Source organism: Saimiri boliviensis, chromosome 2 (genome assembly GCF_048565385.1).
Source record: "Saimiri boliviensis isolate mSaiBol1 chromosome 2, mSaiBol1.pri, whole genome shotgun sequence".
NCBI lineage: Eukaryota > Metazoa > Chordata > Mammalia > Primates > Cebidae > Saimiri > Saimiri boliviensis.
The window spans coordinates 48,991,483-49,018,055 of NC_133450.1; the positions used below are offsets into that span (position 1 = coordinate 48,991,483).

Below are 26,573 nucleotides of genomic sequence, written 5' to 3' on the forward strand. Positions count from 1 at the left end.
TGGGTTAAGGACTTCATGTCTTGGCATCCTTTCTACCAGGCATTTCACATGACTATATTGTGAGCAATGAAATGTAGACCTGATGGCTGAAGCTATGGCAGCCATCTTGATCCATGCTTTGAAGGCATATGTTTGGCAGCCTGGACTTGGGAGGGACCAAAGTCCTTAGGTGCCTGATGACTTTGTGGAACTACTACACCAACTCTTCCTCTAGCGTCAAGATTTTTTTTTTAATGTAAAAATAATATTAAGTGTTTAGGCCACTGTTCATTTGTGTTCTGTTACTTATATTTGCATATATTCTGATACAGGTATATAATGTCCCAATCTTAGAATTGATTCTGCTGGGTCAAGCACATAGGGGGTCTTTTTTCTCTTCTAATGTCAGAGAATTCTCCATCTTTAGAAGATTTTAAGAAGATCTTGGATAACCACCTGTCAGGCAAGTGATGCAGAGTTCCCTGAATTGGATGAAGGTTAAACTATATGACCTCTATGGTTTTAAGTTGGGTATTCCTGGACCACATTTTTCTTTATTAATGGAAGGTGTTAAATGGGTTCTTAGTTCAAGCACTTAAAATGATTAAAGTAACCAGCCAGAAAGCCAAGCTGCCAAAATGGAAAGTGCAGAAGGAGTAAAATATCAGCACAATTTTAACTTTCTATTTGCAGAAAAGCAATAATTTGAATGGTACATTAGGCTTTCATTGAGGAAAACATTGACGCTACAGCAGATGACAAAACCTCCTGTCCAATAAGTTGGTGATGCCCATTTCCATAGAATTTCTGGGGCAAGAGAACAACATTATTCCATATAGGTGATTTCTTTCTGCATAAAATGTGTTTTATTGTATTTTATATTTTTATAGAACTGTAGTTAAATTAAGCTCAGCATGAACACAGATAATCTATAAATAACTTGATGTATTCTATATTAACTAAACATAAAGAAATAGGAAACTATTCGACTAGTAAAGAATAATAGTTAAGGATTGTGTGACTTTGGTACAAACATACCTTCCTTCTTTTGTTGATGCCTCTTTATTTTTAGTTTTGCAAGATTTATTGTAAATGTAATTTCCTCAGTCATCCTGCCATAACCCAGCAGGACAAGCCACATTTTCTCATTATTTGCTCTCATGGTATCATGTATTTATTTTTCAGGGTAGTTATTGCAAATAAATTAATTATTTGATCCCCTCCTAGTAGATTGTAAGCTCCTCATGCACTGTGGCAATGTTCATCTCAATCTCTTTGTATTCCCAGACCCTAAAGCAGTGTCTGGCAAAGGAAGACAGTCAATAAAAACTTGTTGAATAATGATGATGCAATTGGGAAATATAATTCAGTTTCTTATTATACAGTATATCCATGTTGTGGTGCAGGCTCGGGTTTCTTAATTTCAAATAACCTGAGTCATAATTAGCCTTCTTGAAAGAAAAAATGTGCATTTTAACTAAGAGAAACAGCCACATCAACAACACAAAGTGAGATACCCTAGTAAGCATCTTAGAGCTCCATTTTATGTTTGGGGAATTTCCAAACTAATGAGATTGCTTCCCACAAGTGAAGCTCACAATGCCAGACACTGAAGCTTGGGAGTGGATAATTGACCCAGACTTGAGTGATCTGATTAATAAGCTTTTTTAAACATTCTAGAAATGAAGCCAGCTTTTGTGGCTTGGATTAAGAACACAAATATAAAAATTGATACAAGAAGTGGGCTGTTCAGCAGAAGGGAAAAGGTTTGACATGATGAGAATGGAAAGAATAAAGACTAGGCATGGGCTCAATAACCTGGATTTCTTCTAAGGTTCACCAACCTACTGCCATTCAGGAATTTCCATTTTTCAGTAGTACCAGCTAATTAACCCTTAACTTTTTGGGGGACAGCCAAATGGAGGGTGTCAAGTTGATTGCATGTGATACATTTAACCATGACAGGAGCTTCAGTTTTTCCATATTGGAACACATAGCTATACTGGTTTGGACTTTCTTGCCCTGCCTACCATGCTTTTTCCAACCACCACCATGAAATTACCGAATGCCCTATCTCACACAATGATGTCATATATAGAGTTAATTATTACTTAGTTATGCCTAAGACATAATTAAGGCAATAAAGTAATTTTCATTGACTTTACTAGTCTTACTACACACTGCTTCATACAGAAAAAAAAAACTGGTTGCATAAAATAGTGTGATGTCTTATTAAAGTATATTTTACAATGTTAGCTGCAGACAACTTACAAAACTGAAGTATCATCTTACAAAGTGACATATACTCTGAACCAAAAACAAACACACTTACTTCTTTATTTCTAAAGTCAATATTTAGAGAGCCCCAAACCAGAATGTGAGAATATAAGCTATTCCTTTTTAACCTGAGTGTTTTTGAAAGAAGGACCTGAAGCCAGGCGCAGTGGCTCACGCCTGTAATCCCAGCACTTTGGGAGGCCGAAGCGGGTGGATCACCTGAGATTGGGAATTCAAGACCAACCTGATCCACTTGGAGAAACCCCTAAAAATACAAAATTTTCTAGGCTTGGTGGCACATGCCTGTAATCACAGTTATTCAGGAGGCTAAGGTAGGAGAATCGCTTGAACCCGGGAGGCAGAGGTTGTGGTGAGCTGAGATCGTGCCATTGTACTCTAGCCTGGGTAACAGGCGAAACTCCGTCAAAAAAGAAAGGAAGGAAGGAAAGGAAAGAAAGACCTGTAAAATCTTATGTAAGTTTTTTATTTGCTGAGTGAACTTGGGAGCAGAAAAGAGTAACAGAATGAATTAGAATGAATGAGGCAAACCCAATACAAGTGTGCATTTTAAAAAATTTTATTAAGTTCTGAGATACATGTGCAGAATGTGCAGGTTTGTTACATAGGTATACATGTGTCATGATAGTTTGCTGGACCCATTAACCCATCATCTACATTAGGTATTTCTCCCAGTACTATTCCTCCCATTGGCCCCTACGCCCCTGATAGGTCCCAATGTGCGATGTTCCCCTTCCTGTGTACATATGTTCTCACTGTTTAACTCCCACTTACGACTGAGAACATGCAGTGTTTGCTTTTCCGTTCTTGTGTTAGTTTGCTGAGAATGATGGTTTCCAGCTTCATCCATGTCCCTGCAAAGGACATGAACTCATCCTTTTTTATGACTATATAGTGTTCCATGGTGTATATGTGCCACATTTTTTAATCCGGTCTATCATTGATGGGCATCTGGGTTGGTCTAAGTCTTTGCTATTGTGAACAGTGCTGCAATAAACATAGGTGTGCAGGTGTCATTATAGTAGAATGATTTGTAATTCTTTGGATATATACCCATAATGGGATTTCTGGTTCTAGATCATTGAGCAATCATCTACAAGTATGCATTTTCAAGTCAGTCATCACTGTGGGCAAATAGTCTTTAGACTTGTAGTACATTCTAAGAAGTCTTACGAAATGTATCTCAGAAAGTAGCTCCTGGGGACAAAGATTATGGAAACTTTTATTCATGGACATCTACTCCTACTGGAAAAAGGTGATTTAAGAGTTTTGACTCACTCACCCTTCTGGGCTGCACATGAGTGAGTACTGAATAGGCTCCTGCATTGTCTGCAACATAGCATCAGAGATGCTCTGGTACAAGAAACAAGAGGTACATGACACAGGCTCAAGATGAAGGGTTCTGTGTTGCATCTACACAAAGCCCACTGAAGCCTGTGTGGAACTGGTCACCACTGCAGGGGCTTGAGTGAGAGTTAGGCCTGAGAGAATTTGAAGGACACGCTAGGAGTGTTTGACAGAGTTACTGTCTCAGATTCGTTTCACAACCTGTGAATCTCAAAAATATTTTGTTTCCAGGTCTATGACTCTGAGTTTGGATGACTTGGAAATCTTAGTACTAAGGAAGAAATGCTTCTGTTGGGGGTCACAACAATATCTTAACTGAATTGAGATCACTGTCATCAATTTTAGAAAAATGAGTGTGAATTCTTTTCTTGTGCTTTCTTGTGCTTTTCTTGCTCTTTTCATTCCATTGATCCAAATATTTTATATGTGGTATGTTAACGATGGATAACATTACAATTTAATTTACAGATTATACATTATTGAGAGGGGATTGCAACAGAACTGGAGAAATAATTAGAGTCCTGGCCTTGGTGCTTAATAAAGTGACTGAGGAAAATGTAGGCCATTATCTACTATTAGAAAAGATTATTTTTGGCCGGGTGCGGTGGCTCAAGCCTGTAATCCCAGCACTTTGGGAGGCCGAGGCGGGTGGATCACAAGGTCGAGAGATCGAGACCAACCTGGTCAACATGGTGAAACCCCGTCTCTACTAAAAATACAAAAAATTAGCTGGGCATGGTGGCGTGTGCCTATAATCCCAGCTACTCAGGAGGCTGAGGCAGGAGAATTGCCTGAACCCAGGAGGCGGAGGTTGCGGTGAGCCGAGATCGCGCCATTGCACTCCAGCCTGGGTAACAAGAGCGAAACTCCGTCTCAGAAAAAAAAAAAGAAAAAGAAAAGATTATTTTTGAATTACAAGGGATACTTTCATTGTAGGTTAGGCAGGATTTTTAATTTAATATTTATGAATTTGAAAAATTATGTTGGTATTGGTCACACAAATGAGTAGATGGTATATATAATAAAGTTCTTTTTGCTGACATGCCTGTGGATTCTCCTTCCTATTTGGGGGAAATTCTCTGCTGTACAAATCCTTTGAGAGGCAGAGTCTTTTTCTCAGTATACAAAACGGAAATGCCAAGAGCTTGCTTTTTCAGCCTTCCGTCTAAGATACAGGCTGCTTATCTAGATTCTGCCAGAATTTTTATTTACTCTAGATATAGAGAATACAGGATTAAGGTTCTTTTCAATTAACTACAATTAAGATTCTTTATTGATACATTAACGTAAAATTCGGGAAATAAGACAAGTTCTACTCAGACTGACTGTAGATGTATATATTCTCCCCATCACTTTCAGGTACCCCAGTCAAATGTAAATTTAGTCTTTTCATATAATCTCATATTTCTTGGAGACTTTGTTCATTTTTTTCGCTAATACTGTCTTCTTGCTTTATTCCATTCAGTTGATCTTAAATCTTTGCTATCCTTCCCTCTGCTTCATCAATTCAGCTATTGAAAGTTGTGTATGCTTCATAAAGTTCTCATGCTATGTTTTTCAGCTCTATCAGGTTGTTTGTGTTCTTCTCTAAACTGGTTATTCTAGTTAGAATTTTGTCTAACCTTTTTTCAAGGTTCTTAGCTTCCTTGCACTGGGTTAGAACATGCTCCTTTAGCTCAGAGAAGTTTGTTATTACCCATTTTCTGAAGACTGTTTCTGTCAGTTCATCAAACTCTTTCTCCATCCAGTTTTGTTCCCTTGCTGGTGAGTAGTTTGATCCCTTGGAGGAGAAGAGCTGTTCCTGGTTTTTGGAATTTTCAGCCTTTTGCTCTGGTTTCTTCTCATCTTTGTGGCTTTATCTACCTTTGGTTTTTGAAATCAGTGACCATTGGATGTGGTCTCTGAGTGGATGTCCTTTCTGTTGATGTTGAAACTGTTTCTGTTTGTTAGTTTTCCTTTTAACAGTCAGGCTCCTCTGTTGCAGGTCTGCTGGAGTGTGCTGGAGGTCCACTCCAGACCCTGCTTGCCTGGAAATCACCAGCAGGGGCTGAAGAACAGCAAAAATTGCTGCCTGTTTTTTCCTCTGGTAGCTTTGTCCCAAAAGGGTACCTGCTAGATGCCAGCCAGAGCTCTCCTGTATGAGGTGTCTGTCAGCACATACTGGGAGGTGTCTCCCAGTCAGGATACATGGGGGTCAGTGAGCCATGTGAGGGGGCGGTCTGTCTCTCATCAGAATTTGAACACTGTACTGGGAGATCTGCTACTCTCTTCAGAGCTGCCAGGTAGGGATGTTTAAGTTTGCTGAAGCTGAACCCACAACTGCCCCTTTTTCCAGGTGCTCTGTCCCAGGAAAATGGGGGCTTTATTTATAAGTCCCTTGATGGGCTGCTGCCTTTCTTCAGAGAGGCTCTGCCCAGCAATGAGGGAGTCTAGTGACATAGTCTGCCTGCCGAGGCCTTGCTGAACTGCTGTGGGTGCTTCACCCAGTTCAAAATTCCTAGTGACTTTGTTTACACTGTGATGTTAAAACTGCCTACTTGAGCCTCAGCAATGGCAAATGCCCCTTCTGCCAACCAAGCTCGAACATCCCAGCTCACGCTCAGACTGCTGTGCTGGCTGTGAGAATTTCAAGCTAGTAGATCTCAGCTTGCTGGCGTTCATGGAGTTGGGACCTGCTGAGCTAGATCACTTGGCTCCCTGGCTTTAGCCCACTTTCCAGGGTAGTGAACAGTTCTTACTGGTGTTCCAGGAGCCACTGGGGTTTGAAAAAAAAAAAAACTGCACCTAGGTTGGGTGTCTTCCCAAATAGCCACCCAATTTTATGCTGGAAACTCAGGGCCTTGGTGGTGTAGGCAGTGGAGGGAATCTCCTGGTCTGCAGGTTGTGAAGACCATGGGAAAAGCACAGTATCTGGGCCAGAGTGCAGGTGATAGTCCCTAATGGCTTCCCTTAACTAAGAGAGGGAGTTCCCTGGCCCCTTGCTCTTCCCAGGTAAGGCGATACCTCACCCTGCTTTGGCTCACCCTCCTTGGGCTGCACCCACTGTCAAACTAGTCCCAATAAGATGAACCAGATACCTCAGTTGGAAATACAAAGATCACTTGCCTTGTGCATTGATCTCGTTAGTAGCTGCACACCAGAGCTGTGCACCGGAGCTGTTCTTTGGCCATCTTGACTGCAATCTGGAAACTTCTGTTTTTAAAACCATTAAATCTTGTGAGACTTATTCACTATTCCAAGAACAGCACAGAAAAGAACTTCCCTCCTTATTAAATTACCTCCCACCAGGTTCCTCGTATGACACATGGGAATTGTGGAAGTTGCAATTCAAGATGAGATTTGGGTGGGGACACAGCCAAACCATATTATTCCACACTTGGCCCCTCCTAAATCTCATGTCCTCACCTTTCAAAACAATCATGTCTTCCCAATGGTAGCCCAAATTCTTAACTCATTTTGGCATCAATACAAAGTCCACAGTACAAAGTCTCATCTGAGATGAAGCAAGTCCCTTCCACCTATGAGCCTGTAAAATCAAAAGCAAGTTAGCTTCTTCCTGGATACAATGGCAGTACAGGCATTGGGTAAATACAGCCATTCCAAATGGAATAAATTGGCCAAATCAAAGGGGCTACAGGCCTCATGCAAGTCCAGAATCCAGAGGGATGGTCAAATCTTAAATTTAAAAAATGATCTCCTTTGACTCTATGTTTCACATCTGGGTCACATCGACACAAAAGGTGGGTTCTCATGGTCTTTGGCTGCTCTGCCCCTGTGGCTTTGCATGGTACAGTCTCCCTCTCAGCTGCTTTCATTGGCTGGTGTTGAGTGTCTGTGCCTTTTCCATGCATGCAGTGCAAGCTGTCAGTGGATCTTCCATTTTGGGGGCTGGAGGATGGTGGCCCTCTTCTCACAGCTCCACTAGGTGGTGCCCCAGTAGGGACTCTGTGTGTGTGCTTCGACCTCACATTTCCCTTATGCATTGCCCTAGCAGAGATTCTCTATGAGGGCTTCACCTCTGCAGCAGACTTCTGCCTGCCATCAGGCATTTCCAAACATCTTCTGAAATCTAGGTGGAGGTTTTCAGACCCCACTTCTTGACTTCTATACACTTGCAGGCTGAACATCATGTGGAAGCTGCCAAGACTTGGGCCTTGCCCCCTCTGAAACCAGTCCCAAGCTCTACATTGGCCCTTTTCAGTCATGGATAGAGCAGTTAGGATGCAGGGTACCAAGTTCCTATGCTGCACATAGCACAGGGACACTAGCCCCAGCCCACAAAACCATTTTTTTCCTCCTAGACCTCCTAGCCTGTGATGAGAGGGGCTGCTGTGAAGATCTCTGACATGCCCTGAAGACATTCTCCCCATTGTCTTGGGGATCAACATTTAGCTCTTTGCACAATTAAATTATACAAAGTAAATTTGCATAATTTACTTATGCAAATTTCTGCAGCTGGCTTAAATTTCTCCTCAGAAAATGGCATTTTCTTTTCTATCCCATTGTCAGGCTGCAAATTTTCTGAACTTTTCTGCTCTGCTTCCCTGATAAACCTGAGTGTCTTTAACAGCCTTCAAGTCACTTATTGAATGCGTTGCTTCTTAGAAATTTCTTCTGCCAGATACCATAAATTATTTCTTGAAAGTTTATAGTTCTGCAAATCTCTAGAGCAGGGGCAAAATGCTTCCAATCTCTTTACTAAAATATAACAAGAATCATCTTTGCTCTACTTCCTAACAAGTTTCTTATTTCCATCTGAGGCCACCTAAGCCTGGACTTTATTGTTATATTGCTATCAACATTTTGGACAAAGATAATCAGCAAGTCTCTAGGAAGTTCCAAACTTTCCCTCATTTTTCTGTCTTCTTCTGAGCCCACCAAGCTCTTCCAACTTTTGCTTTTCAGTTACAAAGTCAATTCTACATTTTCAGTTGTCTTTTCAGCAGCACTCCACTCTACTGGTACCAATTTACTGTATTAGTCCATTTCTACTGGTACTGAGAAAGAAGTACCCAAGACTCGGCAATTTATGAAAAAAGAGAGTTTAATGGATGTATATTTCCACAGGGTTAAGGAGGCCTCACAATCATGGCAGAAGGTGAAAGGCAGTTCTTACATGTTGACCACATGAGAGAGCTTGTGCAGGGAAATTCCTGGCTTAAAAACCATCAGATCTCATGAGACTTATTCACTATCAAGAAAAAGCATGGGAAAGACCTGCCCCCATGAGTCAATTACCTCCCACCCACTAGATTTCTGTGGGAATTTCAGGAGTTATAATTCAAGATGAGATTTGGATGGGGACATAGCCAAACCATATCACTATGGATCTGATGAACATCTAATATCCAGCATCTATAAGGAACTTAAGCAAATTTGCAAGAGAAAAACAACCTCATTAAAAATTGGGCAAAGGACATGAACAAACACTTTTCAGAATAAGACATACATGTGGCCAACGAGTAGATGAAGAAAAGCTCAACATCACTAATTATTAGAAAAATCAAAAGTACAATGAGATACTATCTCATACCAGTCAGAATGGCTATCACTAAAATGTTAAAAAATAACATGCTGGAGAGACTGCAGAGAAAAAAGAATGCTTATACACTTGTTGGGAGTGTACACCCCTGAACCTAAAATAAAAATGTGGGATGATATATATATATAATGAATTACTCTTTGGCCATAAAAAAGAATAAAATCCTGTTATTTGCTGCAACATGGGTAAAAGTTGGGGATATTATGTTATAGAAATAAACTAGGCACAGAAAGACAAATACTGCCTGTTCTTACTCATATGCAACCTCTCCAGCATCTGTTATTTTTTGTTTTTTTTTAATGATAGTCATTCTGACTGGTATGAGATGGTATGCTGTTGTAATTTCTATTTGCATTTCTTTAATCAGTGATGTTAAGCTTTTTCTTCATATGCTTTTTGGCCACATGTATATCTTCTTTTGAAAATTATTCATGTCCTGTTGATAAACATATATGTCTTGTTCATATGTGGGAGTCAAAAATGTTCTCTCATGGAGATGCAGAGCAAAATGAGAGTTACCAGAGACTGGAAAGGGTGAGTGTGTTGGGAGGGGGCATGAAGAGAGGTTAGTTAGTGGGCATGAATATATAGTTAGATAGAAATAATTTCTTATGTATAATAGCAGAGTACAGTGACTATAGTTAACAACAAGTATTGTATATTTAAAAGCGGCCAAAAAAAAGGACTTGAAATATTTCCAACACATAGAAATGATACATGTTTCAGGTGATTGATATTCTAAGTACTCTAACTTGATCACTACACTTTCTGTGCATTTTATAGCATGTATATAAAAACATGTATCGATTAACCCACATGCCAACCATATAGGAAAAAAATTTAAAAGAAAATATAAGGACAATGTTCTATCTTGTTCTATTTTTTATTGGAAAACTTATAATACTGCTACTTTGACTTGCTTTTTCTAATTTATTTACAACTAACTTTTTAAAAGCTTAATAATACTTGTTATAATGATCTCTTCATCCACCATTTTGTGGAAAGTAAGAGGTCAATAATATCTGTAGCGGAAAAGGAAAGATGAAGGGAATTACCCTGTAACAGTTAAGCACTGTCTGGCCACAGTCCATAAACGTTTTCCAGATTTTAACTTAGATTTATTCTCTACGTCTAGGTATATTAGTCTTATTTTGGAGGATTCAGGATTGTAAATGTTCTTCATACTTTTTATAGAAAATCTCAATAGATTGAAGGGAAATATTTCTGTAAGTTTACAGGTATCTATGTCGGTAATTAAACATTATTTTTCGTCATCATGCTGGAATTAAATGTAATGAATGCTGTCTTCACCTTGAAATATCCAGTACAGAGGCATTTAATACTCTTCGCAGCCAAAGCATAGCCTGCTGACAGTGGACGCTAACACCCCAGGATTGCCCTCAGATAGAGGGAGCTGTGACACCCAAAGTTACCCTCTCCCCTCCCCTGGACACAGCCCACATCTAGTGAATGGTTGATGCAGGGTACCAAAACCCATTCTCTTGCCTTGATTAGGAACATTCAACATTCATTGAGAGGCCATTTTTGTCCTGGCTCCTACACGACTGGCTGATGCCTTGGTAGCAACTGCACCATGGTTCACCTTCTCTTTCAGCTTTCCTGTATTCTTTCTTGCATGTTGTCTCTTTCTTTCTTTCTTTCTGTCACCCAGGCTGCAGTGCATTGGTGTGACTATAGCTCACTGCAGCCTTGACCTCCTGGGCACAAGCTATCCTCTCACCTCAGCACAGGCATGTGCCACCACACTCAGCTAATTTTTTTTCATATGGAAAAGGGGTCTCATTATGTTGTCCAGGTTGCTCTTAAACTCCTGGGCTCAAGTGATATTCCTACCTCAGCCTCCCAAAGTGCTGGGATAACAGGCATGAACCACCACAGCTGGCTCATGTTTTTGAACACTTATCAATAAATTTCTAACTCAGTCTGTTTCTTATGCTACAGTACAACCTGCATTACAACCATGTCCACAAAATGGAGAGATGGAATGGTAAACCTTTTCTCCATGACATAACTGTTCTGTGCTGGCAGAAACTATAACTCTGTGCCACTTTGTTGTCCATAGACCATGAGGGATCTCATCATGTGGGCTGAGGTTCAGACTCTCAGGTGGTTGATGCATGAAAGTTAAAAGCAAAAAAAAAAAAAAAAAAAAAAAAAAAAAAAAAAAAAAAAAAAAAAAAATTAAAGCGTAATAATTTAAAACATAGAGTGAAAGAAAAGGAAAAGTTAAAGTGGATCTCTCATGAGAACTGGGGTATCTATTTACTTTGTGAAGATAATTTCTTTGCAGTTTTTTGTTATTTCTAGCAGAAAAATAAAAACCAAAATAATTTCAGAAATGTGAATATAGTCGTGATGTTTCCAAGGACTGAAACTATGTTGAGAATGAAATAGTAAATTGCTTCTGGGTCAAAGGCAAGATTGATAATCCATAGACTGCTGCTTTTGAAAAGAATTTGTTATAACAAAGGAGAAGGAAAGTCCTAAGATAGGAATAGTCTGGGTCAGACTGTGGTTGAGCTGTAATGTTGAGAGGGATGAGAGCTAGACAGTGAAGGAGCTTTTCAGAGAGATAGTGACCCTTGGCAAGGCTGAGCTATGTTATGAGCGTGGTTGTGGAGCAAGATACTAAACTAGGAAGAGTGCATTTCCCCTTTCCTCTGAATGGAATACACCTCACCAACAACTGGCAGCTATACACAAGGGTTTTGGTTTTTTGTGTTTTCCGCACAGTACTCTCTCATTAGACGAAACTCTAAATAGGAAAACTATTGGATTTGTCTGCTCCCTGTCCTCCTTTCTTAGCTTTTATAGCCCAGTGGTTGAAACTACTGACATGGGAGCCAGAGTGCCCTTGACCTCTTGGCTCCACTGCCTACTTAGTTAGCCGCTGTGTGATTTTGACCAGGCCCCTCTGCATGCCTCAGTACCTTCCTCTGGTAAAATGGGAGCAGTAATAGTATCATACCTACTTGGTGAGTTTGTTTTAGTGATTTAGTAATTTCTACATATAAGGTGCTTCCTGCCTGGCCCATACTAAGCACTTAATACATGTTAGATAGTCATTATTACTGTTGTTGTTATATTAACATTTTTTTAAGTTTTTGATATTTTGGAGGGTTATATATTTACTATCAATTCGTGCATGATAATAATATTTTTTGCCTTCTTTCCAATTCTCATGCCTGTTTTTACAGTTTCCTTAATACATTGGCTCTTTTAAATACTCATAAAATAGTTGCATGATAAAAATAGGATTGTGTTTGATTAGCTGTAACAAAGATGATTTAAAGAACGGACAGGTAAGAGACCAGGTGCTGTTAATTTGGGTAAAATGTGTCAATGAACTTTAAAAGGGAGATTACAGAAGTAGGAATGAAGGAACGTGGCTGAGAAATGTTTTAGATATTTCTCTGCAAATAAGTGAGAGAGAAAAATAGAAAGGACTGCAAGCCTTCAAACCTGCAGCAATAGTATCTAATTGTTATATGTTTAATAGGAAGAAAATTCTATTATAATTCAGGCATCTAGAAAGAGATAAGAAAAAAAGGATATTAATATAGATATTATGATGTGTAGTTCTAAGTATGTGCTTTCAAGATATATTAAGAAATATTTCACTTGCACATTAAATAATTTGTACTCTAGTTATATTTGAAATATCTTATAATATTAGCAGTATTATTTCATAATTTCCAAATCAATTTTATATAGATTGCTTTGTACATTTTGTGTGCAATAGTAAATATAAGAATGCCTTTTGTTTGTGTAGCACTGAAACTATCCCATTTAATACTCCCGCCCCTACCATACATTTCCTCTTATTCTATTTTTGCACCATGAAAGCTTTTGAACTTGTACTTATCTGGACACAATATGCTGCTTCACATTTTTTTTTGGTAACCCACCTGTCTGGAGGATTTCTAATTCATCTTTCAAACTCTTGTGACTGCAAGGCATGGCCTTCATCTGCTGGATGTGTAAGTGTGTTTATGTGTGTGGGGATCGATGTAAGTCATCAAGAGAGGAGAAACTGATACTGTCACCTTTACTTGGTTCCATGAGAGCAACTAGGAATCTTTGGGCTTCCATGGATCATTCCTGGCAATACCCAATATCCCTCAATAAGCCAAATCCACATTCAAAGGTGGAAAATTCACTGCTGAGAAAGAAGAGTGGATTTTCTTGTGTCGCTCCATATAGCTAGGAAGCCCAATTTTGATAAGTTACATCACAGCTATGCAGACACTTACTGATCATTGAACTGAACTTTTTTTATTTCATGAAAATATAATACCTTTAACTTTACTTAATGATAGCAAAGAACCAGCAGTAAATCTTAAAAAGTCTAAACTTTAATGTTTATTCAACAAAATAATAATTCTCACAAAATTTTCCCAAAAATATTATTTATAGCTTGAGTTTATTTTTGTTTAAAATATATACTTCTTAAATAGGTTAAGTTTCCAAGGAGTAAAATTGAGTCAGGTATCTCATGGAAGGAGAAAAGATTATGTTTAAATAAGGGTCAAAGAATTTGAAATATTTTTAAATTTGTGAACAGCTTTTAAAGCTTATATTTATTTTTAGGAGGATTTTCCAAAATAAATGGAGAAATGTTGATCTGTAAATAAAATATTCATAAAAGAGATAAATGATATTCAGAGTAATGAACATACGTCATGGAAAACTGATTAAAAATTGTATCAATTACAAATCCAAAATGGCATACTCAGTAATTCAAGAATCATCAATCTTTCTAAATTACCAGACGAGTGGAATTTAGGTTTCCTTTTCAGTAGAATCTGAGACATACATTTCTATCAAGTATGCAGTTTCAGGCTACATTTTAGCTTGCTTCATATTTGGACTATTACTTTCTTACACATGTTTGTTTTTACTTGGAGTTTTAATTGTCTAATTGTCTTACTGACAGAAAAGGCATAGGCTTTTTTCTTTTTGTATTAATCACAGTCATTTTAATCATAACATTTATTTAATGGTATCATTTATTCTTGAACATATTCTTCACAGAGCCTTCTGACTTTTGGTTCAGATTTGTACCAACTTAATTTATGAATTTACATCTGTGCCAATTTCATAAATAACTCATGAATTGCAGTCTAACCTCTATCTCTTCCCCATGTAACTCAAAGAAAAGGGTCACTTTCTGTTTTGTCTAAAACATCAGAAGAACCTATTCTTCTTGCCCATGACTGGTTTAGGGATATGCATGTCAGACAATTCTGGCCAATGAGAAATAAAACTAAATCTGCAAAGACTTCTGGGATAGTTTTATTTACTGATTAAAAGCAGAAAGAGGGAATGAGTGAAGAAAAAGAGAAATTTTCTTTTATTCTGCTAACTTGCCCATATCTAAATATGATATCTGAATTGCACTGGCCATTTTGTGATCCCAAGGTGAGCTTTCCAGAAGGTGGCAATATGAAACATTGAAAAGAATTTAGATACTTGGTGACAAAATGGAATCAATTAATTAACCAATTTAGATACTTGGTGACAAAATGGAATCAATGAATTAACCAATTCTGGTGTTTCTCTAACTCAGGATGTTCTGACTTTTGAGATAATTTTTAAAAATTATTTAAACCGGTTGAATTAGAGCTTTCTGGTGTTTGTAGCTAAGAACATTTCAACTAATTTGCAGACAATTCAGAATTTCTTTTATCAGAATTCTAGGTTCATTTTCTAACTCTGTCTCTTATATCATACTTTAATTTCTTTTTTGTTTGGCCTACATTAAAAAACAAATAAGTGTTTTCTCTGTGTATATGTGACCTACACTTCCTGGTTCATTACATGTTTGAATATATATTTTATATATATTATAAATATGTTATATATATATATATATATATATATATATATATATATATTATACTTCATTGATACTTTAGATGGACATACTATTTTGTTTCTAAGTCATTTTCCTGCAAAACTTTGAGGACAATGCTCCATTGACTTTTGACCTCTAATTTTGCTTGTAACACATCTCATGCAACCTTGATTTTCATTCATGTGTGAGTAAGCTAGATAATCTTGGGATTTTTTTCTCTAGATTCTTATAGTTTTAAAATCTCATGAGACACTTCATTTGTTCTCTTTTATTTTGTTCTAGGAATCTCTTATAATCTAAGAACAAGGAATTTCTTTGTTCCAGGAATCTCTTATAATCTAAGAACAAGTATATTCAGCATAGAGAAATTTTGTACTGTTCCTCTGATGATATTCTCATTTAAATTTGCTATTGAAAGTCTTATTAGATAGATGATCCTACCTTCCATGTCTCTTAACATTTTTTCTCTTTTATTCTTATCTCTTTTATTCATTATTTTTATCTTATTCTGTATTTTCTTGCACTAAGTTCCTCAACTTTATCTTTCTAATAAATTATAATGTTACAATAATAAATACAATGATTACCTATGTACCAGATTAATATAGAATACTCCCAACAACTTCAAGTGGTAGAAACTAATATAACTGCTTTTTAGAGATAAGGAAAGTGATGTGCAGAGATCTTAAGTGACTGTCCAATGTGACATAGCTACTAAGTGACCAACTATGGATAAATGTAGAGTTTGTGACTACGGATTTATATTTTTAAGAATTATTCTATCTTGGTTCACTATTTGCCAGCAAAGAAGTTGCATAGGAGACAGAGATTATTGTTTAAGAGGTAAAGCAGGACACTGCTCCTAGTTGCCTCAGTATTTTCTCAAAGAGTCTTGCTAAAGTCAGCAGTCTGTGACTATCACACAGATTGGGAAGACTGCCAGGTCAGAGAAGTCTAGAATTGTAGCTTCTTCCTTTTATTAAGATAAGGAGCAATCACAGTACTCAGAAGTTTCCCTATTAACATGTGAGAATGTGCTGTTGTATCACTGGTATGGTTTAGCTGTGTCCCCACCCAAGTCTCATCTTGAATTGAAGCTCCCATAATCCCCGCATGTCATGGGAAGGACCTTGTGGGAGATAATTGAATCATTGTGGCAGGTTTTTTCTTGTGGCATGTTGCTCTTGTGATATTGAATAAGTCTCATGAGATCTGATGGTCTTATAAAGGGCAGATCCCTGCACATGCTCTCTTGCCTGCTGCCATGTAAGACATGTCTTTGCTCTTCCTTCACCTTCCACCATGATTTAGAGGCTTTCCTAGCCATGTCAAACTGTGAGTCCATTAAACGTCTTTTACTTTATAAATTACCCGGTCTTGGGTATTTATTCGTACATAGCAGTATAAAAGTGAACTAATACAATCACTGTAACATTCTTCCACAGTTTTCCAAGTCATTAGTTATGACAGTTTGGGCCATTGCTTACCACATGTTTGCTATAGGACTTTATTTTCTTTCTTTTTACCTTTTAATCCTAAGACTTTTTCTGGGACGCATCCTTATTCTCTGTGATAACTTTTTCCTATATGTGTTTTGGGTTATGATCAATAACTCATTTGCTTTCTAGTTTCTGTACGTTATCCACACTGTCCTGGACATTTCAAGCAGTCTTTATCATTGTTAAAGCTGTTATGAATGTATTAATCTTTGTATAATTTTATTGTCATTTAAGTAGTAGTACTAGTGGAGAATGGGGAGATGAATGTGCTTGGCTACACATTTCCAACCATGTATAATAACTTAAATTCCTATAATTCCTGAAATACCGATTCAGATACACATCATTCTTTGAAGAAACCTTTGGACCCTGGAGTATGGAATAAGAAAAAATCTTTCCAGGAAAATTACTTCAAACATTATTTTATGAGAGAAATAAACAAATTTACAAACTCAGCACAAAACTAGTGCATATGCTCCTGGAATGCAAACTTCAGGAGAGTACATCTGTATCTGCTGGATGTACTGTCCACTTCTTATGCTACACTCCACACAACAGGAATTCTATCATTCTACTTTGAGTGGAAGAAGAAATGCCTAGTTCTTGGCCTAAAACACAATTGCATTTGGCAGCAGATGTGTCATTAAATCTCTCTTTTTTTTTAATTTGGCCATTTTACTTTATTAGTCTCTATTAGTCCAGACAGCACTTTTAGAATGATGATTCATCTCTTCCCTAAATAAGAAAAAGAAAGGATCAAATCCAGTAAATAAAATATCTAACCCATCAACAACAAAAAAAAGAATTTATGTCACTACAACTGCCTTTGGCTTTGATGTATTATTCTTACTGGAAATTTTACCACAATCTTTGGCTCACTTTTAATCAATTAGATTTTTCCCTAGCTTGTCAAATGCTTTAATTTAGTTTTGGCATTTAGTATACTGGAAAAGCCATTTATTTCTATTTCTATATATGCCCCTGAATCTATAAACATTATCCCTTAAATTAGTTTTGAATCCAAATTGAAGAATTAGATCACTTCATTTGAATTGTTCCCAGATATTGTGTTGGTAATCATAATCAAACTTCATGGAGGAAGCTCTTGGATGATCAGCAGGGATGGTGGCAGATTGCAGAGATTCTTTTTCACTCACCTCAAGGATGCTGAGAAAATTGCTCACCAGCTGTCCTACTCAATGTTGACTGTACATATTGGCCAAAGGGAGCTATCACCTAAATTAATAGCTGTTCTTTGCTAGACTGGGAGGATGTTGTTGTTGCTGCTTTTTGCCAGAATGCAGATACTTTGACAGTTAAAACTCTTTTGTCTGCCAGATTCCAAGTAGTGAGGGTTATCATTTTTTATTTTGCTTTATTTATTATTTTTTTTTCTGTTGTGTGGATCACAGGTAATTTCACCAACTAGAAATGTGAATGAATTGTTGGCTCCATTAGTGATCTCCATCAGTTCAGTGCCAGTGACATTTAGGCAGAAAGATCATTTGTCCCCTGATCATTTCATTTTTAGTGTTCAAAAGAGTAAAGCTTCAGTATGAATAAAAATAGTAAAACATGTAAAGCAACTGGTGCAATAATCTTAATAACAAAAAATAACACTGTCACTTTACACTTCATCTCTTTGCATTGCTTTTTAAAATATGAATTTCTTATGGCTTCATTTCCTCAAATGTCACTCTTTAATCTTATTTTATTCCTTATGTTAAAATAATACAATATCCAATATGGCAATCTTCATCACAGGATGCTTTTTTATTATATTTTACTGCTTGTCTAAACTATTTCTTTAGTTCCCTTTGTCAGATTGAGAGTGAGGTATTTTCTCTGCAGCAAAACAATGTGTAGTTTAAGAACCTCACAGAGTAAATTTTTCTGACTATGGACTGATATTTAGATTGAAATATTATTAAGCTTCCTTATTATTAAGCTTCCTTAATGCTCTGTGATAATGTTTGTTTTGTTTACGCATATTTCCTTTGCCTATTCTTATCTATTGCTACCCTGTGCTTAAAATTACATTTTATTTTACCTAAGCCTATATAATATTTTGTGCAGATGTTCACACCTATTCATTATTTTCTCTATAAATATGAATTTTATATCTGTACAAAAGGAACCCTTAGGGATTGGAAATAATTATTTTTTTCACTAATGGATCTGCTGTACTTATTGGTATAAAGTATTTGGATAACCATACTATTAGAACTAAAATTCCTGTTTGTCTTAAGTTTAGTACTACAAATAGAATGTCTGCAAGAATACCATTGGAGACAATTTTATCTCAGAAAATAAATACTGAGGAAAATGACTACAGAAAACACAAATGTAATAATAATTTTAATAGCAGCAATAAACATATACACTGCAGCTTGAGCAACATGGGTGTTGGCTTTTGTGACAACATTTGATTGTTTTTCTTTCTTCCAACTGGAAAAGAAAAGGCTAGAAGAAGTGCAGAAGACAATTTTTTTCTTTTTTCATAATGAGCCAATCCAAGAAACAAAAGCCACATTTTTCCATAGGATTACAAATTTTTAAAGTGGTCATACTGTGTGTAAATATCTTTTCCTCTGTCTCACCTCGGAGTCAGACCATTAGCAGGAATTCATAACTAGGACCTGTGTACATGGCATAAATCTGTTTGTTTATTGGTTGTTTAATTTGTGCCTTGTTCCAGAAAACATTTTTTAAAAACACTTAAAAAGATACACATAAGATGCAATTATATAATATAAATTAGGAACAAAATAGTAAAGAAAAACATAAAATAGAGCCACACATTAGGTTAAAAATTAATGACAAAATCAACCACACAGTTCATGTTAGTAGGCTTATGGCAATTATTGAGGACCCTCAATGGGAGATCCTGAGAGAAAGGATCTATTTTATCTATTTATGTGTTTTTTTTTTACATATTGAAGGTATAATATCAAGAAAAAATTCTTTTTTGTAACTTGAAAATCTTGATTCAAGTTTAAGTTTAACAACTGTTAAAAGAAAAACCTTAGATCAATTTAACAGAGTCTAATTGAGCAAAGAACAATTCATGAATCAGGAAGCACCAGAATAAGAATAGGTTTAGAGAGACTGGCTGTGCTGTGTGGTCAAAGAAAATCTGTGAACAGAAAAAGAAAAGTGATGTACAGAAAACAGAAGTGAGCTACAGAGAACAACTGGATTGGTCATAGCTAGGTGTGTGTCTTATTTGAACATTGTTTGAACATTTGTCTGCCTTTGATTATCCAAAACTCAGTGATTGTTACAAGGGTAGATTACAGCCTGTTTACACATCCAGTTAGGTTACAGAGCACTATGTATGGAACAACCTTTAGGCCAAATTTAATATATGCAAGAAGGCAGCTTTTGGCTAAACTTAACACCACCCAAGGAAATAGAGGAAGTTGTAAAGCAGTCAAGAAAGCGTAGAGTTTTTTGTGTCTCTTTTAAATAGCTTTATTTTGAAAATTTGAGATACATATTTTAATTGAAATGAATATTTTTAAACACATTAATTCAAGGGATAAAATTATCTATAATTAAATTATGGGGGCGATGCACAAGAATTAAAAAATCTCCAAAAAATAATGAAAAGTTCAAGAATGATATGCTTTGAAATGTTAACAGTTTTTACTTTGGGTGAAGTGTATCTTCTATAATGAAGGTGCATTCATTTGTAACAAGAGATAACTAATACATTTTTTTTCATACAACTTAAACACAATTATCATAGTTTTGGCATCCAGATGATATAGAATATATAATAAAACTGAATACATATAGACCACATACACAAACTCAATAACATGACATGCAGTATAGCATAAACAAATATGAAATTTGTACATATATCATATTTTATCTTTAGGTCAACTCTTCATTATTGTAAGATTTATTATTCCAATTTTATAATTGGATTCATCCAACTGCCTGATCAACTTTTCAACTTGGATACCTCGTAGAAATCTCAATCTCAAAGTACATTAAAAAGTGAACCTGTGATATTTGGCCTTCTCCCCAAATGGTTTAACCCACAGTCTTCCCCATCTCAATTGCTATGACTCCACTGTGTCATTTAGCCAAAAATCTCAGTTATTCTTGACTCTCTTCTTTATTTCCATTCCACATTTAATCTACAAGGAAATCTCATTTTCTCTATCTTGAAAATATAGTCATATTTTGCCCACTTCCTATTACTTATATCACTATCACCTTAACTTCAGCCATCATCATCTCTTCCCAGATTCACATAATATACTTCCCAAAAGGTACCCCTGCTTCTAACTTTGCCTGCCCATAATGCAATCTAAACGGAGCAGTCAGAGTGATTGTTTTAAAATGCAAATCAGATCATGTCACTCCTCTACTCAGGATGTGTGAGAAACCTGCAGTTTTATTGAATGGAAAACAGAATCCTACAATAAACTAGAAGCCTTCCAAGTTCTTCTCTCTGTCCTCATTGTTTCTCTGACCTCATTTTCTCTTTCTAGCCTGCTCATTTTATTCCAGACACATCTGACTCTGCTTTTTCAGGGCCTTTGCATAGGATGAGATTTCCTTTGCTGAGGTTGTGTGTTCCCCAGGTAAATAGATGGCAAACTCCTTTATCTCCTTTAGGACTTTTAAAAAATATTGTCTTTGTAATGAGGCCTAACCTAACAACCAAAGTTAGAATTGCAACCTGTCCTGATTCCCTCATCCCCTTTACTCTAATCTTTAAAATCACACTTAGCAACTTACAGTATGTTATATTATTTACTTAGCATATTTTGAAATGTCTAGGTGACTGTTTCCTCCTCCTAGATTGTAAGCCTTTCCTTTGTTCATTGTTGCATTTCAAGCATGGAGTTGGCACTTAATTTTCCTGAATTTTCTTATGCAAACTTTAGTTTTTGAAAGTTTAAATATCTTGCCCCAATTCAAAAGAGACAGATTTAAATAGCTCTTAATTCAGTTCCCTTCAATCTTTTAACTGTTCTATAGGGCTATAAGTAATACCTTAAGAAAGGTACAAATAATGAAGAAGAATTATGTTCAGTAGGATAAAGTCAAGAAATGTTACCTGAAGGAGTTACTGACCTTGGAGGATAGAATGAATTCCAAGTTAAAGCAAGGGAAAGGGCATTCTAACAAGAAAGAAAAGACTGAGCAGAAGCATACATGGAACTATTCATGAGATGTAGCTGAGAAGCAGCTCATGGGCTGGATAGATGAGAGTATAGGGGGCATAAAAGACTAATGGGAAATGAGGCACAATTAGTTGGCTACTGCTTGCTGTGGGGAGCCTTGGACACTAGGGTGACAACTTAGTATTTCATTTAGTAGACACTGTAAAGCCATTTGACATTTTCAAGCAAGGAGGTGACACAATTGAAGATAAGCTTTGGAAAGATCAATATGTCAGTTGAGAGTAGAATACATTGGAGTTTGAAAAGGATAGGTAGGGGGTCAGTTAGAAAGCTATTATGGTTGTCCAAGTGAGGAGTAATGAGGGCTTCTGTGAGGACTGTGTAAGTGGGAGTGGAAAGAAAGGAAGAGGTGCAACCTTGTGAAGGCACAATGAGTAAAAGGAAGTGGAAGGAATATAAATTGGCAACTAGTATTAGGAGTGCGAGAAGAGAGGCTATACACGATGACAAAGGTTTTTAACTAGAGTGATTGAGCAAATAGAAAATTACAAGGAGCTAGTTTAGGAGGATCTGTTATGTCCTCTTTGTAGATGTTGCACTAAAACTACTGAGAGATCAGGTTTGCAAAAAAACAAAAAACAAAAAGCCCTCCATTTGACCTGGAGGGCAGCAATCCTCCTCCTAGCATTCTTCTATGTCCCCATTCACTTATATAAGTGTTCCATCCACTTATATATTGTGAATAGAAAAATGTCTTTTATGTGATTATTTTCAAGCACTGGTATATAGTTCACTGGGTATATTAGACAGAAATTTTATTCTCTAACACAGGAAAATGTTTCTAGGGAATTTGAGTTCCTGTGGGGTGTGTGTGTGTGTGTGTGTGTGTTTCTTTTTTCTTTTCTTTTTTTTTTTTTTTTTTGAGACAGAGTTTCGCTCTTGTTACCCAGGCTGGAGTGCAATGGCGCGATCTCGGCTCACCACAACCTCCACCTCCTGGGTTCAGGCAATTCTCCTGTCTCAGCCTCCTGAGTAGCTGGGATTACAGGCACGTGCCACCATGCCCAGCTGATTTTTTGTATTTTTAGTAGAGACGGGGTTTCACCATGTTGACCAGGATGGTCTCGATCTCTCGACCTCGTGATCCACCCGCCTCGGCCTCCCAAAGTGCTGGGATTACAGGCTTGAGCCACCGCGCCCAGCCGTGTGTGTGTTTCTTAATGCATTGTAGTTGAGTGTATCAACCCCAATCTCTATTCCTAACAGCGCTTGTTCTTAAGGCATATTAACTTAGCTGTAGTAGCCTTCTCCTTGATGCCTCTTTTTATTACCTTGTTCCACCTCAACTAGGTCAGGACAGGACTACAAAAATACCTTAATTGCTACAATGATGGAAACTGAATTAATGTATAGCAGATGAACGAGGATAATAAAATCATTTTCTTTTCTCTCAATGGTCTGTGCAGCATCATCTCTTCTGATACACTTCAGTGTCTGACCTTTTAAACTGACAGGATGTTCACTGCTGAGGCTTTTTAAAGACATCTATCTCTCCACAGAAAAATGGAAGCCAGACATCCAAGACCGACTTATATTTGTCTGTGAATCAAGCTGTCATTTTTGTTCTGCCAGAGTCTGTTATCACGTCTGGACAAGTAATTATTCTCTAGGTTAGGTTCTTACAACCTTGAATTTTTAGGAAAGTCCTTGAGACTGAAAGCAGTCACTCTCTTACTGCTACACAGTTCATGCATATTGGTGAGTTATGTGGTGGCTTGGCAGCTATTACTGCTATTAAGCATTTAGTCTATTAAGCACACTATTCTTTTAACTTCGCAAGAGCTTCTAGCTTCCATCTGTTTCTCTTATTTATTAAAATCCCTATTTAGTTCTCCTATGGCATTTAGGCAACTGGTAGTACATTCCCTAAAGAGTAAGTATAAGCTGGGACATTGAAGGACATGATGGAGCAAGAATAATTCACAAGCTTCTTTAAATTCCTCATATAACCCAGATAGAATCATGAAGTGGCAAAAAAGAGGGTTTGCAACTTTCCTCTTTCTCTACTGGAAATAAAGGAACCCTGCTACATATTGCTAAATGAAACATGGGCACAGCAAAATCAGGTGGAGTTGGCGACAAAAACAGGAGGGCCCAGATTCATTTGCAGATGTTGGAAACACACTTCAGTACTACGAACATGAAACTTAATTCAGAGTGATGCAGCTCATCTAAGTTGCTAAGCATTTCCATATCAAGTGAGAATTCAAGAGTTTCCAATGAAAACCTTAGGTCAGATTTCAGGGGAAAATGTCCTCAGTGAGAGATTTAATAATGTATAAAGAGGCCTGCATCTCCTACAGAATTCTGTTTGAAATAGAGTATATCTAGAATAAAATTCTCATTACCTACTTCTTGGAAGAGAAACCATTTGCAGGCAGTTAGACAGTCACTCAGTCACAGATATTTTGTAGTGTGAACCTAAGTTTGGTTGTTTGATAATATTTTGACTACATTTTGAAAAGACTTTCCTCCTTTATCATGCTCATTTTTCCTTAGAAAGTCACATTCATAGGCAGAAGCTTACTCTACCCCTTCCTGCTCTCTAGCCCCAATGACCCTGCTCCTGAGGATGTCATGATCAGCAGGAACTGGTACATTATCCAGAAATTGAATTTTTTAAAATGCCATCAATAATATAAGGTCATGGCTCAACACCCAAAATAAAGATTGGAAGGGACAGGAGGATTGAGAGTGAGAACAGGGGGCTCAGTCCACATTGTAGACAGATAGGAACGAAGAGGAATACATGCTTTCCGTTTCTGAAGAATGACAGCACAGACAAAGGGGCTGCATAGATCCTAGTGCACATCTTCATCGCAAAGTGATATGTGACCTTGACTGCTCACCTTCTCTTCATATTTCAGGATGAACGACAGCCATTTCCTCTTCTGTCATTTATGCATGAAAGACCCAAAGAATCTGTGTCACTAGATAAAACACTATTAAAACAAAATATACTTATAACATGATCACTAGTTTTTCCCACATGGATGTCAGAAAGGCACTAAATTTAAGGAAATCAGACTGCTTCTAAGAATTGCATGTTCTTTTGTAAAATCTGCTTCCCTCTTTAGCCTTGGAAATAGCTATTTTGTGTTGAGAGAGCCTCATTTGAATACTTTATAATAAAACAAAGAATATAGGACACTCAATTCATTAAAAAGATTCACATGAAAAATGACTACTATTATGAGTATCTTTATAAATGCACATACTTGACAGCAGTTATTCAGTGATCTCAGTACGACACAGGTACATCCTTATCAGCACTTCCTGGTCCCCAAGGTTGCATCACTTGTGTGACATTTGTTGTAAGGATAACTTGTGTCCCTCATTTCTGCTTTTCCTTATGCCTCTTTCACCGAGGACTAGAGCAAGAACAGCTGCCCTTTCACTGGATTTTTTCTTAGTCTTTGGACATATAGAACAGTGATTTTCAATGTTTTGCTATTTGTTTGCAAATCAATTGTTGAGTTTCCAATATTAAAGGACTCTCATTATTTCTCAAAGTAATTTTTGTCTACCAATATGTCCAACCAAAACAAGCAGGAAATTCTAAGAACAGATTTGTTTTCTGTACCATGTAATCTAAACAATTTGAGGAAAGAAACCATTTTTAGTTGTCTTTTAGGCTTAAATTGTGTGAGATTAAAAGAATTCTTCTTAATCTTCCTGTTCTATAAGCTTGTGGTTAAATTTTTTCTAAATATTGTACTCTGAAGGCCTTAATTATTCAGAAAGAAAATTCAATTTCTTTAGGAAATTATCTTACTCTTTCTTAGGAATCTGAACTTTGCCAAACAGAAACAATAAATAGGAAATAGGGTGTCTTTTTGAAACAATTGGAAAAGCCAGAATGCCATCTTTCAACTTGCAGTGTGCATTACCAAATGGGAACTGTTTTCTACAAAACATAAAAGGTTATTTTCCATGTGTTACTTGGCTTAGTGCTTGAAAAAAGAACATTTTGTATTTAGAAAAAAAAAATTATTAAATGAACTCCACAGCATGTCTCATCTAATGCTCAGGAAAATGCTCTATTTTTGAATAAGGGCTGGGGAGTGCAGCATTTATACATGAGATGGGTATAAACAAACATGCACCTTGAGATACCATATACTGGTTGGCATTACAGAAATGATGAAACTGTAAAATAAGCTTCAGGATAGAGTTCTCTAATAGGCAACTTCAAAAAAATATTTTTGCAGTTGAAAGCTGTTTTCAGAAAACTGGAGGCACAGAGTAAATGTTATCCCAAGTCATTATGTCTGAGTTCTGCTCTCAATTTGGGTGCTGTATTCTTTCCTTTTTGAACTTTTTCCCTGAAATATGGGGATGTCTAGGATTCAGCTGTTTTAGGACATAGGCAACCCTGATACATCTACTGTATTTCATTCAGTGTGTTTGTGGTGAGATTTGAGCCCAGTGTCCTCAAAAGGTGTTTCACTTGAGCTGTCTGGATTCAAAGAAGTTCTTTTAATATACATCACTGACTTTTACTTAAAGCTGTCTATTATACTGGCTGCTACCTAAGACTATTGTGTAACCATCGCCCTTGGTTTGTGGAAGGACATGTCTGTCTTTGCTCTTGATCATACCATCTGCCCACAGAAGGAAAATTTCCAGGCCAGTAATTATGTTTTGCAACATCCACATTTTTACCATCCCCACTACATAGCAGGCAAAAAAGCTACTGTTAGATCACAAAGATAATTGTTTACAATTCCGTCTTTTCTGTTGGGAATTGAGCCCTTGGCAGGTGGTGGCTCTTTGGAGAGGCTGACATTTGGGATTTCCCTTGCCAAGGTAGAGACAGGGTCAAA

At 37.0% G+C, this 26,573-nt stretch overlaps 1 long non-coding RNA gene across 2 annotated transcripts in view; it reads left to right on the forward strand.

Moving 5' to 3' along the window:
• LOC141583563 (uncharacterized) overlaps positions 1-26,573 on the forward strand; it is a 455,143-nt gene that overhangs the window by 275,098 nt on the left and 153,472 nt on the right. The gene's annotated exons all lie outside the window — the stretch shown is intronic.